This window comes from Bubalus kerabau, chromosome 15 (genome assembly GCF_029407905.1).
Source record: "Bubalus kerabau isolate K-KA32 ecotype Philippines breed swamp buffalo chromosome 15, PCC_UOA_SB_1v2, whole genome shotgun sequence".
Lineage (NCBI taxonomy): Eukaryota > Metazoa > Chordata > Mammalia > Artiodactyla > Bovidae > Bubalus > Bubalus kerabau.
This window is the reverse complement of record NC_073638.1, coordinates 74,097,309-74,112,730: the sequence shown is the minus strand read 5'-3', so window position 1 is coordinate 74,112,730 and position 15,422 is coordinate 74,097,309.

Genomic DNA, 15,422 nt, shown 5'->3' with positions numbered 1-15,422 from the left:
ATTATACTTATAAAAGGAAAACCTCTTAAGACCCATGAGGTAAGAACTATCTCTTTCATTTTAAAGGTGAGAAGGTTGAGGGGCAGAAAGGCTAAATCATTGCCAAGTTAGAGTTAATACGTAGTGGTACCCAGGCTGGAATGCAGTCACCTAGGCTGTGAGTTTTTGAGAGTCCCTTGGACTGCAAGGAGATCCAACCAGTCCATCCTAAAGGAAATCAGTCCTGAATATTCATTGGAAGGACCCATGCTGAAGCTGAAACTCCAATACTTTGGCCACCTGATGTGAAGAACTGACTCCTTGGAAAAGACCCTGATGCTGGGAAAGATTGAAGGCAGGAGGGGAAGGGGACGACAGAGGATGAGATGGTTGGGTGGAATCACTGACTAAATGGACATGAGTTTGAGTGAACTCCAGGAGTTGGTGATGGACAGGGAAGCCTGGTATGCTGCAGTCCATGGGGTTGCAAAGAGTCGGACATGACTGAGCAACTGAACTGAACTGAGGCTGTGAATCCCAAGAAAGCTTACCATCCGAGGGATGACAGTGAGAATATGGATCCACTCGAATGCAGTGGGGCCCTAGGATTCAGGAACCATCTGTGGATTCTCTCTGTCAGCACCTTCTGCCTCCTGGAAGAGAGCTCTTAACCCTACCAGGAGGCAGCCCAGGCTTGGAGTCAAATCCAGGTTCAAGTCCTGGCTCTGCGAGACTTCAGCTCAGCTTCCCTTTGGTGTAACTTCTCTCAGCTTCTCCTCCCGCAGCTGTATCAGTGCAGGTATCACAGCCCCAGTCCTGAGACTCAGAGCCCAGAGCCCAGGTGGGGAAGGGGCTTCCAAGAAATGGTGCTCCATTCCCCTCCCTCTCAGACCCCCATGGTGTAAGAAGACCCAGGAGGAGAACTGGGCACAGCTTTCCTATGTGGGTCAGGGGCCCTTTAAGATTGATGCCACCCTTTCTGGAGATGCTGAGAGAAGCAATTATTTAATCCTTTTTTTTTTTTTTTTTTTTGTGGATTTAATCAATGCCTCTTTTCCTTTCTACACCAGCATCCTCCAAGAGCTCTTTCTGCCATGATGGCAATGTTCTATACCTCCACTGCCCAACGTGGTGGGCAAGAGTCACAGTGGCTTTTATTTGTTTATCTATTTGGCTCACAGGGTCCTAATTGCAGCACGTGGGATCTAGTTCCCTAACCAGGAATTGAACCCAGGCCCCCTGCATTGGGAGCATGGAGTCTTAGCCACTGGACCATCAGGGAAGTCCCACAAGTGGCTTTTGAGTATTTGAAATGTGGCTAGTGAAAGTGAGGAAATCTACTTTAACTTTTATTTGGTTTCAATTACTTTAAGTAGAAATATCCCCCCGTCACTAGTGGCTCCCTGATGGACAGTAAAGCCCTAGAAAGTGTAGAGTTCACGGCTGCACCCACAGAGCCTGACCCAGCACGTGCCCTTGGAAAATGGTGGATAAATATCTTTCAAATGAATGAATGCAGATGATTCACTTTGAGCCTTCCTAAACTCCACCAGTAGGAAGTCATTCCTGTGCAGGTAGGAAGGCTTGGCATCTGTAATAGAGGAATGGTGACCACCACGTTCAGGAAAGAAAGAGGAGGAGACCATCAGATTTGCAGGCATCATCTAGGACAGGGGTCTCCAACCCCTGGGAGGCTTACCGGACCACTACCTGTCTGTGGCCCCTTAGGAACTGGGCTGAACAGTAGAAGGTAAGCATTATGGCCTGAACCATCCCCACTCCGCCCCCAAGACCTGTGGAAGAATTGTCTTCCATGAAACCGGTCCCTGGTGCCATAAAGGTTGGGGACCACTGCCCTAGACCATGATCTATGTCTGGGATAGGTAGCATCTTAAGGTAGTTTGTTAAGATACTATTCCCCCTACCCCCGAGTTTGTTGTATTTTATTTCTCCTTCAGAGATTAGGAATCAAACCTTTAATGTGGAAAGGAAACTGTGGGCTTGATGGCAAGGACCCCAAGGAAGGAAGGAGCTGGGGGAACTGTATCACTCATCACAGCAACCCTGAGGGGACTCCCAGAGCTGGATCAGGAGGCAGGGGGATGCAGGGCCTTTGGGCTTGTGTGGGAGGGAACGGAACACAGCTATCACCCCGGGGAGTTACAGTCTGGAGGCTCATTCAACTCAGCTACTTTCAGAATCCTTGCTTTGAAGTTAAAATTGTAGAACCCAGAATATTGACTTTTTAAATTTTCCTGCCTATGGAGTTGCTCTGGCCCAAGGCTCCAGCTGTTTCTTTCTCTTACCAGTCTAGTGTAAATTCATCATCGTCCACGTTTAGTGAGCAGGACTGAGACCCATGGCCTTGATGGATTCATCGTTTAATCCTTCACCAGAGCTCTGAGATGGATGATCTTACGTAAGGTTTGTTGTGTCTGGTCACTCAGTCATGTCTGACCATACACTGTAGGCTCCTCTGTCCCTGGAATTCTCCAGGCAAGAATACTGGAGTGGGTTGCCAGTCCCTTCTCCAGGGGATCTTCCTGACCCAGGGATCGAACTCACATCTCCTGTATTGCAGGCTGATTCTTTACTGCCTGAGTCACTAGGGAAGCCCATTTATTGAGCATTTATTATGTGCCAGGCTCTGTTCTAACTCTTTAAATGTTCACAACCACCCTACTCCCCATGGGTAGGTATAATCACCATCGTCATCATCCCTCAATTTGCCAGTTAGGATTCTATGACCGAGACGGTGGAGTAACCTACCCAGGACTATACAGCTAGTAAACAGCAAAGCAGGATCCAAACCTCAGGTAATTGGGGCTCTACAAGTTACATCCTCTGCTAGGTTCTGAGAGTTACCATTGATGTATTAACTATTTAATCTTCACATTAAACCTATGAGATGGAGATAATTATTATCATACCCATTTTATAGGTGAGGAAACATGTTTAATAAAGTTAGCTAGCTTGTCCCAAATTATGCAGCTGGTCAGGGGTAGTGCCAGGATTTGAACCTAACTTCACTGGTCACTCTGAAAGCCACTAGGGTGGATATACACTGAGTTGAATGCTGCTTCTCCCCTACCCCATTCGAGTCCTTCCCAGAATATAATCTTATTTGGAAAGAAGAGTTGTCGCAGATGTCAATGGTTAAGCTGAGGTTATACTGGAAGAGGGCAGCAGGGGTTTAATCCAGTGTGACTGGTAATCTTAAGAAGACAAGAGACACACCGGGAGATGGTCATGTGATGATGGAGGCAGACGCCGGAGTGATGTGTTCACAAACCAGGATTCCTGGCAAACGCTGGGAGCCAGGACGAGGCCAGGACGAATCCTCCCCTAGAGCCTTTAGGGGAAGCATGGCCTTGCTGATGCCTTGGTTTCATAATTCCAGCCTCTGGAACTATAAGAGAACAAAGTTCTGGTTTTTTTTTAGGTTATGTTTTAAGCCACTCAGTTTGTGGTACTTTGTTACAGCAGCCCTAGAAGGCCCATGCAGTGGATACATCCCAAGATGTAGAATGTATTGGGATGGGCAAAACATTTATTCAGGTTTTTCCAAAACATCTTACGGAAAAATCAGAACGAACTTTTTTGCCAACCTGATACAATTTTGTCACTTGCTGACCAAAGCAGCCTCAATTTTGGAATCTGTCCAAAAACTAAAGTTAAGGGTATAGCTTAGTGTTGATGTGAGAGCAGATCAGAGACTTAAAGGGGGATCCTGACTCCCCACGTTAGTGACTGCTCTTTGCACAGCACGGTCACACAGCCAGGAGAGCAGAGAGCTGGTTGGTCTGTGCCTGCCTTAGTTACCTGTTAGGTTCAGTCTTTGGAGCCAGCACCTCCTGCCTGGTGACCTTAAACAAATCTTAAACAAACTCCTTAACTTCTCTAAGCTTCCGTTTCCTCCCCTGCAAAGGTGACAACAATACTCTTTAACATGAGTGTTGCGTGAGGATTAAATGAGATAATACAAATCATGTCCCTGGGTACACATAGTAAGCCCTCAGTGAATTATAGCTGCTGTTCTTTCTGGAATGGGCAAAAAGACAGAGGAAAGAGATGGCATCCAGCTGGATGGTTTATATTCTGGGGTGAACTCAATGATCAGAGGGTTGAACCTACGGTCTCCAAAGGTCTTTTCCAGTTTTATAATTCCTCATTCCTCTCATTTTCCTGGCCCTTCTCAGATTAAAAAAAATTTTTTTTGCTCCTGACCACTGCTTCCAGCTTTGTTTTTATCAATTTTTAAATTGGAGTATAGTTGACTTACAATGCTGTGTTAGTTTCTGCTGTTCCACAAAGTGAATCAGCCATACACGTCGGCCCTTTTTAGACTAAAGAGCTGGGATCCGTGAAATATTTTGCTATGCGTACCCTTACCTTTCTTTCCTAATCCAGTAGGTGGCGATAACTCCCCATCATTTTTCTTCATCCCGCATTCGCTCTTCCGCTGTGTCTTGGTATCCGGCAGGTGGGAGTGGTGGAAAAGATTGAGATTGAGAGGGTTCCCTTGGGAAGCCTTAAGCACCCCTCAGGGCACAAATAGGCCGTCCTCTCCACCCCAGGTGGTCAGGGGTCTTAGTTCTTCTGACAGTGTTTATTCCCAATACTTCAAGCACAGATATAAAATTTATAACACAAGAGCTTCTATTTTGTTTCCAGAACAAGGATATATTATTTTGCTAAATTCAGAGGGGATGCAGCCCTAAGGGTCAAGATGTAGACCCAATCCGACTGGCAAATCTCATGGTATTTCGCCAGGCATCTACATGCCTCAGTGAATGTTGGACCCACAACGTGGGCAGCATCTGAGAGCTCCTTAGAGAAGCAGAATGTCAGGCTTCATCCCAGACCCGCTGAATCAGAATCTGCAGTTTAACCAGCAGCCCAGGTGACACTCACACCCATTAAAGCCGAGAGGTTCTGACCTATAGGATCCCAGAAGGAAACGAGTCCTTCTGCCAGCCCCGTAATCAATTCTCTTTAGTTAGTGGAGGACGATAAGCTTGCATCATTATCATGTGTCATATTTACAAAGAGTGTTAATACTCTTAGAGGATATATTTGATTGCTTTACTTTTCCATCAGTACGTTAGCTCAACCCCACTTATAGCTGAGGAAAGGAGGCTCAGAGGTGCATGGATACCCAGGAGTAGAACTGAGAAGTGAACTCAGCTTTACCCAAGTCCACAGTGGCTGGATTTCAAAGCAGTGATGGAAATAATATCCCACCTTCAGTGCTCACTCTGTACCAGACTATATGCTATATGCCAAGTGTATTATTTCATTAATCCTCCTTGGAATTCTAAGGAGAGAGTACCACTTTTTTCACCGTTTCATTAATGAAAAACGTGAAGAGGCGAGAGGTCAATATACTGACCCAAGGCTACACAGCTGCTAAACAAAGGGTTGAGGTAGAATTTTATCACCAGCCAGTATGACTCCAAGCCCCAGAGCTTAAACACGCAGCTTAACGTCTCCCTGAGGCTTGTATGAATTTCTTGTATAAACATCAGTTTGAAACACTTGCCTGTGATTATAATGTACATTTGAGTAAACCATTATTTTGAGCTTAAACTTAATAACTATACTAGAACAGCTTCTTTCCCAATACTCAGTACCTTCTCTGAGTACCTATATTGGGGTCCGAGGGCACCTGTAACAAAGTGTCATGAACTGATGGCTTAAAACAACAGTAAAAAGGACTTCCTGGTAGCCTAGGGGTTAAGAATCCACCTTGCAATGCAAGGGATGCAGGTTCAATCCCAGGTCAGGGAACCGAGATCCCACATACCAAGGAGAAACTAAGCCCTCATTACACTACTGAGCCCTCAGATCATAACAAGAGGGTCCGTGAACTGCAAGGCAAGATTCTGCATGATGCAATGAAGATCCCATGTGATGCAACTGAGACCCGCTGCAGCCAGAAAAAAACACAAAAGAACCAACAACAGAAGTGTATTCTCTCCCCGTTCTGGAGGCTAGGAGCATGCAATTAATGCATCAGCCAGGACATGCCTGTCTGAAATCTGTAGGGGAGAATCTTTCCTGCTTCTTCCTAGCTTCTGGTGTTTTGCCAGTAGTCCTTGGAGTTCCTTTGCTTGCTGCTGCGTAACCCTAATCCCCGCTCTGTCTTCACATGATGTTCTTTCCTCACGTGTCTTCTTTTAAGGACAATTTTGAGGACACTTCCTATGCTATGTCCTACTCTACAACCACTTCATTTTAACTCATTCCATCCCCAGGGACCGTATATCCAAGTAAGGTCACATTTTGAGGGTTAGGACTTCAAACATCTTTTTTGGAGGGGACAATTCAGCCTATAACAGTATCTCATAAGGTGGAACAGTGGCCTGGTGTATGGGTTCCAGAACCAGAGTGCCAGGGTTCATATCCTGGCTGTTGCATGAGCTGGGTGACTGAGAGCAAGTTACTTAGACAATCTGAGCTTCACTTTTCTCCTCTGTAGATCAGGAGGATCTTGGGGGATCATCATGAATGAATGCCCCCAAAGATCCTGCCTAGAATGATGTTGGAGTCGAAACCATTGATGCCCCTCCCAGATCCTTTGTGAGGTCGGACACCCATCCTGATCCATGGCTAACAGCTCATACCTGTGACCTTCTATGGCGCCCTGTCTTTGGCTGACATGAGCCACCTTTTTGGAGATGCCTGGGAGGCTGACCTCCTCTCCCTGTTTACTGACCAAGCCTAGACCTCCTCTGAGACTGCATCCTTGCCCAGCTTTTTCATACTGCCTCACTCCCATTCAGGTCCTTCCTGAGTGAATGACCTCAATAAGTCACATGCATCCAAGTGATGGCTTTAGGCTCTGCTGCCAGGGAACCCGACTTGACCCAAGTACCCGGCATGAAAGCCTTAGATTGATGTCCTTATTTCCCTGGATCCAACTGGGGTTGGCTCCTGGCACTTATTATCATTTTCAAGGAGCCAGGAATTAACCTCCCAATCATCCTGCCTTTTCCATGATTTGGTACTGCAGTGGTGTCTTCTTTTTCCTGCTGTTAATCTTGCAATGTCAAGGATGGCAAAACTTTTCACACACACATTGGCTGATTTCTGGGCTTAGACTGTCCTGGCCACACGCAGGGGAAGCTGTTCCTGGTCACCTCTGAGAGCATGTGCTGATTCTGGAGGCTTCCCTTCACTTTGCCTCAATGCTGGATGGCTACAGGCTCTTCCTTACTTGGCTCTGACGGCCTATTCCTTAGTGCTCACACCTCCATCACCTGTATAGAGAGCAAGGTCTGCTTTGCAGTGCGATCAGGATTAGTAACTGTTGTCGGCTCAGGCTTATGCAGTTCTACTGTGGCTGGGCACATGTGTGCTCAGCGTGCTCAGTTGTGTCAGACTCTTTGCAGCCCCGTGAACTGAAGCCCTCCAGGCTTCTCTGTCCGTGGGTTCTTCCAGGTGAGGATACTGGAGTGGGTTGCCGTTTCCTACGCCAGGGGATCTTCCCGACCCAGGGGTCAAACCTGTGTCTCTTGTGTCTCCTGCATTGGCAGGCAGATTCTTTACCACTGAGCCACCTAGGAAGTTCAGGTACGCATTGGCCCTGCCCATGTCATCATCATTATCATCATCATAGCTACCACTTAGTGAGAGACTAGCGTGTACCAGGCAGGATACAGTATATATCACAGTAACATGGATACTAGCTCTGACCCTCAAAGGCTCTTTGAAATGGAAAGTGACATCTTGTTTTATTAATGAGGAACAGAAGGGCAGAGAAGTTAGGTCACTCACCTGTGGTCATACAACAGTAGATGCAGATTTGAAGCACAATCAGGTGGGAGAACCAAGTCCAGCTCTCAAGTTCCTTGTTGAACTACATTCTCTATAAGCACTCAAACCACTGCTTTTCTTTCTGTGAATTGCGCTTTTAATAGCTGGTGACTTAGTCCAATTCCAGCAAGGGGGGCCTGTATTTATACTGAATCTTTCTTTTCCTTTCCTGTCCCGCTTGAGCTTTGAGTTTCCTCCAGTCTTTTTACTTCTGCCTGCCCCTGGAATCTTCTCTAAGCTTCTGCATCACCATCCCTGCTCCCCTCTCTCATTTCTCAAGCCCCAGGCAAATTCACACGTATTGTTTACCCATCTCCTTCTGTTCCCAAGATTTCAGTTTCCACTTATGTCACTCAAGCTCCATTAATCATGAAATCTGCATTTTCAGACCTGCATTTCAGTCAAAGCACATGAGATTCCTGCTTGGCACAGACACTGAGAAGAGGGGGGTGTAGTGGTCATGCCATTTATCACAGTTTATTTATAATGACATCTTGGGAAGGTTTCATGAATTAAATTCCCCCAAAAGCCTCCTTCTTTTTCCTCCCTAGTAGCCTAGCCATTCATTGGAATTAGATTATTTTGAAATCACCCCCCGCTTAGTAACAACCTGTGGCAGATTTCTGAGTTACTTAACAAATCACGGGAATCCTATGAAATTGCTCAGGAAAGGTTTTGCAAATGAAAATATTCTCTAATGAACCCACCACTTACAATGGTTCCCATCAGACATCCTTCCCTGATCTGCCCTGATCTCCATCCTCTTGTGTCACCCCGTGTCTTTGTGGGTGGGTGTCAGGCTCTTGATGACTTATGAAAGATGAACATCTGATAACTGTGAAGCAAATTCAATGTAAGTCAACTGCAAAGTGAAACTGGAGATACTACAAAAGCGATGGGATTTCATGAAGTCAGTGGAACTGAGGTTGGAAGATCATCTGAATTGCATGTATGCTGTTTGGCAAAACTGGATTGTGAAGAACACTTCAAAATCAAAGCCATAGACAAGGATGAGGATGTCTGAGCGTCTTTAAGAGAGAATGATTAGGATATCCAATGCTTAAGAGAGGCCCTTGGGAAAACTGAGAAAGATTTTAAGTATTTTTCAAAAAGGATTCTCTTCTTTGCTCTTGCTGTGAAAGTTAAATACAAAATCAAGAATGCTTGACTGTGTAGTCATACAATTGTGTGGAAAAATTACGCCAAAGGAATCAATACACGATTTATTCTTGGTTCTGGAATGATGACCTACATTTTATCACATATAAGCAAAAATAAATCCATTTCTGTAATTTTCATTTTAGGTTTCAATGCAGGCAATCAGTTGCTCAGTTGTGTCTGAGTCTTTGCGACCCCATGGACTGTAGACTACTAGGCTCCTCTGTCCATGGAATTCTCCAGGCAAGAGTACTGGAGTGGGTTGCCAGTCCCTTCTCCAGGGGATCTTCCCAACCCTGGTCTCATGCATTGCAGGGGGATTCTTTGCCATCTGAGCCACCAGGGAAGCCACCATACAGAGCCCCCAGTAAACCCGTTTTTCATTATTTAGTATGACATTTTGCTCTTCTTTTAAGCAGGTCCGTGCCCTGGAGTCTGAAACCCTAGAAGATCAAGGGCCATCTAGGTACCAGAGTTCCTGCCCGCAGGGAGCTTATGGTCTCATTGGCAAGGCTTCCCTAACACTCTGGGGATGGGGCAGTGATGAATGAGAGAGTCTCTCTTGCCAAATTTGACCCAGGGTGTGTGAAAAGGAAGGAGGAACTGTCTTCCCTTCCAGTTAAGATCTGTAGCATCTTTAGCCTGGCCCCTGCCCTGCCTGCTGCTGTCAGGGACTTGATGACAAGGCTCTTTTGTAGGCTTCCTGAGGCAGCTTGTGAAAAGCAAGTTGGGAATTCAGCAAAACACCGGGGCTCTAACTGCTCCTGAATGAGATAGAATTAGAAAATGGCTTCAAATTGAAAACTTAATTTTCAATTAGCGTACATTCAGGCAGGAGTGGGAGGGATTAAGGGATGGTAGCTTGTTTGGTTAACACGCTTTTTAGAAGACATGCTCGCAAGCTATTAGTGGGCTTCCTCCTCCCCGCCCCCACCGCCCTCGGTGCGGCTGCTCTGTAATTTGGCAGCCGCCATCGCGGCCCGCTGTGCCTCGGTCCCCCACTGACTCAGATGCAGATGGCAGCAGGGCCATCGCAGGAAGTGGGCTGCCGCCTGTCACCTCTAAGGCTGGCTTGTGTGTGTCATCCTCGCTGTGGACCCTGTGAGGTCACAGGTGAGCTGGCCACCTCTAAAAATGCACACCCTTCTGATGGCTTTAAAAAACACATTGCAGGGAAAAATTATTTCTCTCTCTTCAACATGTTGGATCGCCATGTGGGGCTCAGTTAGTTCAGTTGCTCAATCATGTCTGACTCTTTGTGACCCCATGGACTGCAGCATGCCAGGCCTCCCTGTCCATCGCCAACTCCTGGAGTTTACTCAAACTCATGTCCATTGAGTCGGTGATGCCATCCAGCCATCTCATCCTCTGTCGTCCCCTTTTCTTCCTGCCTTCAGTCTTTCCCAGCATCAGGGGCTTTTCAAATGAGTCAGTTCTTCGCATCAGGTGACCAAAATATTGGAGTTTCAGCTTCAGCATCAGACCTTCCAGTGAATATTCAGGACTGATTTCCTTTAGGGTGGACTGGTTGGATCTCCTTGCAGTCCAAGGGACTCTCAAGAGTCTTCTCCAACACCACAGTTCAAAAGCACCAATTATTCAGCACTCAGCTTTCTTTCGGAGAAGGCAATGACACCCCACTCCAGTACTTTTGCCTGGAAAATCCCATGGATGGAGGAGCCTGGTAGGCTGCAGTGCATGGGGTTGCTAAGGGTCGGACATGACTGAGCGACTTCCCTTTCACTTTTCACTTTCATGCATTGGAGAAGGAAATGGCAACCCACTTCAGTGTTCTTGCCTGGAGAATCCCAGGGACAGGGGACCGTGGTGGGCTGCCGTCTATGGGGTCGCACAGAGTCGGACACGACTGAAGTGACTTAGCAGCAGCAGCAGCAGCAGCTTTCTTTATAGTCCAACTCTCACATCCATACATGACTACTGGAAAAACCATAGATTTGACTAGACGGACCTTGGGCAGATATACTCAGTGTGGCTTCAAACTGTGGAATATATGATTAAAAAACTGAGATAGTAAAGAGAAGGTTTGAGTGGGTGTGGGGCTCCCCTGGTTGCCTAGTGGTTAAGAATCAGCCCATCAATGCAAAGGACACAGGTTCGATCCCTGGTCTAGGAAGATCTCATAGGCCTCAGGGTAACCAAGCCCCTGTGAGACAACTACAGAAACCCCTGTGCTCTAGATTCTGTACTCCATAACAATAGAAGCCACCACAATGAGAGGCCCACGTACTGAAAGGAAGGAAAAGTAGTCCCCACACACCCTCCCCCCAATTAGAGAAAACCTGTGTGCCAGAATGAAGATGCAGCACAGCCAAAAATAAAATAAAATGATAAATAAATTTGTGAAAAAAAAAAAAGAGTTGGTATAAAGTTGGGTGGAGGAGGTGGCAGAGGTTGTCCATCAGGACAGGAGCGGCTTTATCTGTCCTCTGACCCCTTCCTTCCCATCTTTAATTTTTAAAAATACATTGTTTTAGGCCATGCAGTGTGGTATGCAGGATCTTAGCTCCCCAATCAGGGCTCAAACCTGTGCCCTCTGCATTGGGAGCAGGGAGTCTTAGCCACTGGACCACCAGGGAAATCCCCCTTCTGTCTTTAGGTACGGTTCTCGTCCTCTTCTCTCCCTTTCCCCCTTTTCCTAATCAGAAGTACTTTTCCAGGCTGAGAATGTTCTGGCAACCACAATTGGTTCCCCTTGGCTAGCTCCATTTTCTCCCAACACTTTGCTGCCTGAGATGAGTTCACTGTGGGGTCAGGGTCTCCACAAAGCTGCCGCCATTAACATTTGAACGCGTTAACGCTGGTGTGTTTACAAGCATCCTAACTGGAAATCTTTAATTCAGTCAGCAGAACAATCATTTCATTAGGGATTTCCTTCAGTCCTGAGGAGGCTGGAGAAAGTGTGCTGCCGTGATTAAACATTCCATTTCAGACGTCCCAGGCAAGGCTGCGACCTGCTTGGGAGGCGCTTTTTCCATCTTCCTTCCAGTGCTTTTCGGATATCGCAAAGCCGGCTCCAAGTGTTGGAAGCAAGCGGTTCATTTCTGTGGCAGACATGACCGCTGGCTCCGCAGCTCTGTCACCAGGGCTCTCCTGACTTCTTCCTTGACCTTGGCTCCCATCCCAGCCCCAAGCTCCTGGTGACATCTGCTGCCCACAGATGGGCCTGAATCAATTCCAAGTGCCTTTCCTTAAGGCCCTCTGCCTTGCTGAGTGTAACCCTGTAGGCTAATTTCTGCAACCTTCTCTCAAAGGAATGGGTGTCTCCAGCCACCACTGGTTCCTCCGCAAGGTTAAACTCCTCTCCAGAGAGGTGATCACTGCACACTGTTTCTTCATTAGTCTTATCTCACCCACAAGCCGCTCCCATTAATCCTCTTTCTCTGCCATCCAAGCTGTAGCCTTCCAGCCATTTTCTGAGAAGTGCTGGATTTATTTGAAGAAAGGGGATGAGTGAGAAAATTAGTGGCTCAAATGCTAACACAGGCTTCCAGACTAACCAACAGAGAATGGGGAGAAGTTTTTTGAAAAAACAACTTCTGCTAGACAGACACCGGGGAATCTTAATAGCCCAGAAGCAATTGACTTAGAGAAATATAACTGAAAATTAGGATTTGGGCACTTGAAGGAGTCTTAGAAAGAAGTCCTGTAATATAATCCTTTTATAAATGACTAAATAGGCTAAAGGGCCTGCCCAAGTGACTAACTGGAGAATGGTGGAAGGAGTTCTTCTGTCTGAGGCCCGGAAGTTTCCTTCTTTATTCACTGAACCACACAGCCTATCTTTTCTTCCTTCTGTGAAAACATCTGAGAATGTTTTGGGAGATGGTATCAAAACTCACCCACTTACGCTTTTTTAAAGGTGACATTTTGCTTCTTCCCAGAATTTAGGGACACATCTAAGGAAAGCTGTTTTGGTTGCAAGAGACAGAAATATAACTAGTCAGAAAGGAGAATTGATTAGCCTATGGAATCCAAGGGAGGCTAGCTAATCAAATCCTAGAAATACAGGAAGAGAAAAGACTAAAGAAGGGCCGGGGCATCCCTAGTCCTCTCCTATCTGTCACTGTGTCTCCTACACTTTTTCTCACTAGAGACTGCTGCTTTCTTTTCTTTTTCTTTTTTCTGTACAAAGCAAGGGGAACCATTGCTACCAGTGGTTCTAAGTCTTCTGTCTTATAACTCTTACCATTGGAAACAACTTAATCAGACAATCTATGAGTCAGTCCTTGGAAAACATCTGATTGGCTGAGGGTGATGGGAGGAGTTAGATGGCTTCCCCTGAGCTGATCAATTGCAGCCAACTGGATAGAATATGATCATCTTCTCTGTTTGAGTCTGTGGCCCAGTGCAGGATAAATCATTAGTGGTCTTGGAGTTGTGATCTTTAAGACTGTGACTACTTCTATGTGGCCCTCACGATTAGAGTCTGTACGTGAGGAGGGTGAGCAGGGAATGACATTTCCACCAGAAATCAGATCTTGGGTAGACAAAATGATAGCAATTTCACCATAGGGCATAAATCTGTCTCCTTTCATTTAATGAACTCTGTTTCACCTTGATGTTCATCTCTATGGAGATTCTGAGATGACACAATTTAAGACACAAATTTCTATTTCTTTAGTATTGTCAACCCCCTTTCCAAATATGAGGTAAAAGAAGTTGGCAAAATAGAAGGCAAGCAAAATGCTTGTTGAAAGCATCTCATTGGACTGGTCAAACTTGGAAAGGAGAAGCATGAACTTATACCCTGCTACAGTTTAATTAATCTAATCCTTGAATTTAGAAGTGACAAAATATTTTTATTGATGAGTTTTTCACTATTTGTGCCTTTATTGAGCCAGGTTCTGGTTCTGAGCACTTCCATTGGTCTATCCTAGAGTACCCTGGGGTCTCAAAATGACATTAATACCTTTGTATCACTGGTGGGATTTAGGGAAGTTCATATTTTACTTTTCATAATGACTCTTAGATTATTGCATTTATCACAAAGTGAACATTAGTTATCACTGCTATGAGACTATAAACCTTTCATTCCTTCTCCAAGTTTGTAGCTTTCCTGATGCAAATGGACATTCTTCTGGTTCTAGTGATAATTTTATCCCTTTTATCAGTGAAAGTACAATTAGATCAGCAGTTGATAGAATGAGAGTCTTGATAACATCAACACACTGAGTGCTTACAATGTGCCAGTTACTGTCAACTTTATGTGTTTTAACTCACTTGGTCCTCATAACCACCCCAGGAGTTCAGTACAATTAATAACCCTCCCTTGTAGATGGAGATAGTATTGTGGATTGGTTAAGCCACCTTCTCAGGGCCCCACAATTAGACAGAGTCCGAGTTGGGATTTGAACCTGAGCCATCCGGATCTGTGGTATGTGTATTAAACCTTCATGCTATTCTACCTCTTAAGGGGCTAGACACTATTATGACACTTAGGGAGTTTTGGAAAAACTTGTTCTACTTCCTTAAATATTTTACCTATCTGAATTATGACTTTGATTTAATTCAAAATGTTTGTTTTACCATTAAAAATGGAAATAATCCTGGGAACAACATCCTATTGATTTTATAAAGAAACACTTATGTATTTATTTACTTGGCTGCTCTGGTCTTGGATCTTTGTTGCGGGATGAGAGATCTTTTTCAGTTCTGGCATGGCTTCTCTAGTTGCGACATGTGGAAACTAGTTCCCTGACCAGGGATTGAACCCGGGTCACCTACATGGGGAGTGTGGAGTCTTAGCCACTGGACCACCAGGGAAGTCCCAGCCTATTCATTTTGATTCGTAAGTTACCCTCAAATTTAACTAATATTTCTTAGGCACCTACTATGTGCTGTAACTCATTTACCTGCTAAATTAGTACCACGAGGTGAGTGGTATAATCTCCATTTTAGTGAGGAAAAGAAGGCTTAGTTAGCTTGAAAGTGATAGTTACTCATTCATGTCCGACTCTTTGCAACCCCATGGACTGTAGCCTGCCAGGCTCCTCTGTCCATGGAATTCTCCAGGCAAGAATACTGGAGTGGGTAGCCATTCTCTTCTCTACGGGATCTTCCCAACCCAGGGACTGAACGCATGTCTCCCTCATTGAAGGCAGAGTCCTCACCATCTGACCCACCAGCGAAGCCCCTTCATGTGATTGCTACAGTCACAGGGAAATAAAGTGGGCAAGCCAGGATTTGAACCAGACTTGCCTCCCTCTGAGCCTAGTGCTTGCTGTCGTACTTGTGAACGAGCCTGTCAGATGGTTGCTGGTTGTCACTGCAGGTTTAATAAGAAGGAGGGTGGTAAGCCCATGACATGGAGTCCTTCCCGAGCTCAAAGTCCCATCCCTGGAAAAATCTGAGGAGATTGGTGCCTGAAGTACAAGAAGGGCATAAGTGAGTGACCGTCCTAGAAAGTTCCAGTTCCCTCATTTTGCCGCCCAGAGAGAAGGGAAACA